At 38.1% G+C, this 4,992-nt stretch overlaps 1 pseudogene; it reads left to right on the top strand.

Annotated features, from left to right (window-relative positions):
• The first annotated feature begins 222 nt into the window (after window positions 1–222).
• LOC102392378 lies at window positions 223–1,124 on the top strand (annotated as a pseudogene).
• Window positions 1,125–4,992: the final 3,868 nt, after the last annotated feature.

Here is a 4,992-nt window from a genome sequence, read left to right as displayed (position 1 = left end):
GGACAGGTGTCTGAAGCTAAAAAGCCATCTTGTAAGAAGTAGGAAGACTTGAAAGAAGTACTAGAACAAAAGTGCTAAAGGCATGCTCCACTGTTAAAATGACTGCACTATTTTCATTTTCAGAAATTCAGACCACAATCCTTTCATGGTTAAAAGTATCACTCATTTTCTTTTTTTCTGTTGTAGGTAATTCGGGGCTCAGGAAAGATGGTTATTTCCTAAATGGACGTCCTTACACTGCCCAATAATGTGACTGAATTTGTTCTCCTGGGACTCACGCAGAATCCACACGTACAGAAAATACTCTTCATTATCTTTCTGTTCATTCTCCTATTCACTGTGCAGGGCAACTTGCTCATTGTCATCACCATCTCCCTCAGCCCCATGCTTTCTGCTCCCATGTACTTCTTTCTCACTCACTTGCCCTTTTTAGATGCCTTCTTCACCTGTGTGAGCATGCCCAAATTGATCATTGACCTGTTGCACCAGAGGAGAACCATCTCCCGGGGTGGCTGCCTGACTCAGCTCTTTGTGGAGCACTTTCGGGGAGCATCAGAGATCATCCTTCTCATCGCCATGGCCTATGACCACTATGCGGCTATTTGCAAACCTCTGTACTTCACGGTCATCATGCGAAAAGGGCTCTGCCAGCTCCTGATGGTGGTGGCCTGGATCAGGGGGATCTTGCCACTGAGCAGATTCTCTTTATGGTCGACTTGACCTTCTGTGGTCATGTGTGATTTCTTCTCCTTAATGGAACTTGCCTGCAGCGACACCTACCGACCCGGAATGGTGGTGGCAACTAACAGTGGGGGCATGTGCGTGCTTATTTTCTCCATGTTATTGGTCTCTTACATAGTCATATTAAGGTCTCTGAAATCCCATGGCTCTGACTGCAGGTGCAAAGCCCTCTCTACATGTGGCCCCCACTTTACACTAGTGGTGTGCTTTTTTGTCCCTTGTATATTCATTCAGTTGCTCCCTGTAGCCACTTACCCTAAAGACAAGTGAGTGGCTGTGTTCTTTGCAATCTTCACTCCCATGCTAAATCCTATTATTTATACAGTGAGAAATGCAGAAGTTAAAATGCCATGAGGACTTTGTTGAAGAAGATAATAACTTAGAGTATTCAAGAGCCAATTTAGTGATCATTTGTGTACCTAGGGAGGATTGTACCTGTTGTAAATTGTGAAAGAATACTAAGAATTTGCAGATCACTGGCAGAAAATAAATATCTAGAATCTAATACTTATTGATGATTTAATGACAAGGTATATTTTAGGCACATTCATAAATTTTGCTGCACTTTACCAAGGCTTCAATGTTCGTGTTCATAGATTCAGACTAGACAATGGAAAGAACAAGCATATACCCCTACTTTGGTGACTGTAGAATAAGATTTTTCCTCTAGAGTCGTACTGCTGCTTTAGTAAATTCTTCATATATGTTAATTGGATGAAATTGTTTGTTTTTTTTTTCATAGAATCTTGATCTCAAAAAAAATTTTTCCCCCTTTTTGCTTAGTCTGTGTTAAAGCAAATAGGGGATAGAAATTCTTCAATAGATACATGGGGAAGGGACATTTGAGTGTGGGAATCACAGCTTATTATTTTTTTCTTAATATGCTTTGAATTTACCAAAAGCAAAAAGAGAGAAACCCACAAAAGGAAAAACATATAATTCATAATCTATCTCTAGTTCTTCTTTGGAATGAAAAATAAACCAGAGATTTTGAAATTACTCTTAATATGCTCTTATTTTCTTAACTTCATGGATCATAGTGTTTCTTGAATATAAAGTGAACATTTTGTCTTTCTATACTAAAAGTTGAAGAACCATTTAAAAAAGGTTAAGCATCTTTTACAAATCTCAACATAAAAGCATAGTTAGGTTCCAAAGCTGTTGCTCTGTAGGCCTCCTACATATATTAATATTTACATTAAATGAACACTTTAACTACCAGGTGCATTCACCTCAGTTTATATATACATATAATAAACTAGTGGTTCCATTATCAATATCCCCACTTTACAGAGAAGGAAATTGAAGCCAAGAGAGGTTTACTAATCTACTTGACTCGCAATACTCTTCAACTGTAAAATGTGTGAGAAGCTATTGTATTGGAACACAGCTTCTTTTCAAAAGTTCAGCTATAAACATTCAATCTACGTCTTTAAAAATAAGTCATATTTTCTTTCAAATGAGACGTAGTGCCTGTGGTATCTGTAAGTCTACAGATAAGAAAATTATCTGCAGTCTTAAAGGTTTAGTTTGTCTTTCAAGACTATAATGTCAATATGTTCTAGCTTTATCTCACATGTAGGCATGTACTTTAGCATTGCAATTTTTTTCCTCATTTTGAAAGTTCAACTTATGCCACTTCTCTTTTACAAAAGACCAACTATTATGGTCTTTCTTTCAAAATGGTAGTGGTGTAACAAAGAAGCATCCAATGAGGCCTCCAAGAATAGACTCCTGGCCATGTTGACCACTGTCCTTTTGTCTGTAGAAAATCTCTGCCAAAGAATAAATTGAATCAGAGAAGTAAGAAAATGCAGAGGGAAAGGAAAATAGTCAAGAAAAACAAAATGATAATAGTTGCACCATTAAACAAAGTCAAGAACTTTTATTTCTTGTTCTAGGTCTGTACATAAGATTCTGAGCTATGTTCTTTGCAGACACTGAAACCCCTACCAGGTGGAAGAAGCTAACTGTATGCTGCCCAGAAGATGCAGACTTTATTTTATTTTATTTATTTATTTTTTTTGCTGCCCAGAAGATGCAGACTTTAAAACCAGATGATTGATGATGTGACTCCCACTTACCTCACCACCAACCAATTAGAGAAAAGTCCATGAGTTATACAAGCCCTGCTTCTCAAACAATGTAAGGCTCTTCACTGCCATCTCCAAGGGGGACCCACATTCTTGAGGGCACTAGTGCACTGTGGTCTCATTTACCAGTCAAAGCAATAAAGCTATTACTTTCTACTTTACCCAAAATTTTGTCCCAAAGTTTATTCTGGCAACAGTGTCCAGAAGCCAAATTTATGAAACAATGGTAACCTATAATGGAAAAGAATCTGAAGAAATATATATGTGTGTGTGTATATATATATATATATATATATATACACACACACACACACACACACATAAATACACAAGCACACATATACATATATATTTATATATATATATATATATATATATATATATATATAACTGAATCACATTATTATTAACTTGAAACTAACACAACATTGTAAATTAACTATACTTAAAACACAGAAAAATTGAAAAAGTTTAAAAATCTACCAATATTATTATGATAATGGATTTTCTGGGGGTAGAAAAAATCCCCTTCAGGTATATTTCTATTAGTTAAATTAAGCATTGATATACATCTTCATAAAAATGAAATGGCTAAAGGTGAAATTTCAGAAAGTGGGAGATACCTGCAATACTCCTCTGTCCGTGTAAAGAATATCTTTACATTCCATTCAGTTCAGCCACTCAGCCGTGTCTGACTCTTTGTGACCCCATGGACTGAAGCACACCAGACTTGCCTGTCCATCTCCAACTCCCGGAGATTACTCAAATTCATGTCCATTGAGTCAGTGATGCCATCCAACCATCTCATCCTCTGTCATCCCCTTCTCCTCCCGCCTTCAATATTTCCCAGCATCAGGGTCTTTTCCAATGAGTCAGTTCTGCACATTAGGTGGCAAAAGTATTGGAATTTCAGCTTCAGCATCAGTCCTTCCAATGAATATTCAGAACTGATTTCCTTTAGGATGTACTGGTTGGATCTCCTTTCAGTCCAAGGAACTCTCAAGAGTATTCTCCAGTCCACAGTTCAGAAGCATCATTCTTCAGCACTCAGCTTTCTTTAGAGTCCAACTCTCACTTCCATACATGACCACTGGAAAAATCACAGCTTTGACCAGACGGCCCTTTGTTGACAAAGTACTGCCTCTGCTTTTTAATATGCTGTCTAGTTGGTCATAGTTTTCTTTTTCTTTTTCTTTTTTTAGCACTACGAACAAAGCTAGTGGAGGTGATGGAATTCCAGTTGAGCTATTTCAAATCCTGGACGATGATGCTGTGAAAGTGCTGCATTCAATATGCCAGCAAATTTGGAAAACTCAGCAGTGGCTACAGGAAAAGGTCAGTTTTCATTCCAATCCCAAAGAAAGACAATGCCAAAGAATGCTCAAACTACTGCACAATTGCACTCATCTCAGACGCTAGTGAAATAATGCTCAAAATTCTTCAAGCCAGGCTTCAGCAATACATGAACCATGAACTTCCAGATGTTCAAGCTGGTTTTAGAAAAGGCAGAGGAACTAGAGATCAAATTGCCAACATCTGCTGGATCATTGAAAAAGCAAGAGAGTTCATGAAAAACATCTATTTCTGCTTTATTGACTGCCAAAGCCTTTGACTGTGTGGATCACAATAAACTGTGGAAAATTCCGAAAGAGATAGGAATACCAGAGCACCTGACTTGCCTCTTGAGAAATTTGTATGCAGGTCAGGAAGCAACAGTTAGAACTGGACATGGAACAACAGACTGGTTCCAAATAGGAAACGAAGTACATCAAGGCTGTATATTGTCACCCTGCTTATTTAACTTATATGCAGAGTACATCATGAGAAACGCTGGGCTGGAAAAAGCATGAGCTGGAATCAAGATTGCTGGGAGAAATATCAATAACCTCAGATACTCACATGACACCACCCTATGGCAGAAAGTGAAGAGGAACTAAAAAGCCTGTTGATGAAGGTGAAAGAGGAGAGTGAAAAAGTTGTCTTAAAGCTCAACATTCAGAAAACGAAGATCATGTCATCTCGTCCCATCACTTTATGGGAAATAGATGGGGAAACAGTGGAAACGGTGTCAGACTTCATTTTGGGGGGCTCCCAAATCACTGCAGATGGTGATTGCAGCCATGAAATTAAAAGCCGCTTACTCCTTGGAAGGAAAGTT

Source organism: Bubalus bubalis, chromosome 16, assembly GCF_019923935.1.
Source record: "Bubalus bubalis isolate 160015118507 breed Murrah chromosome 16, NDDB_SH_1, whole genome shotgun sequence".
In the NCBI taxonomy this organism is placed as follows: domain Eukaryota; kingdom Metazoa; phylum Chordata; class Mammalia; order Artiodactyla; family Bovidae; genus Bubalus; species Bubalus bubalis.
This window is presented reverse-complemented; position numbering and strand designations above follow the sequence as displayed.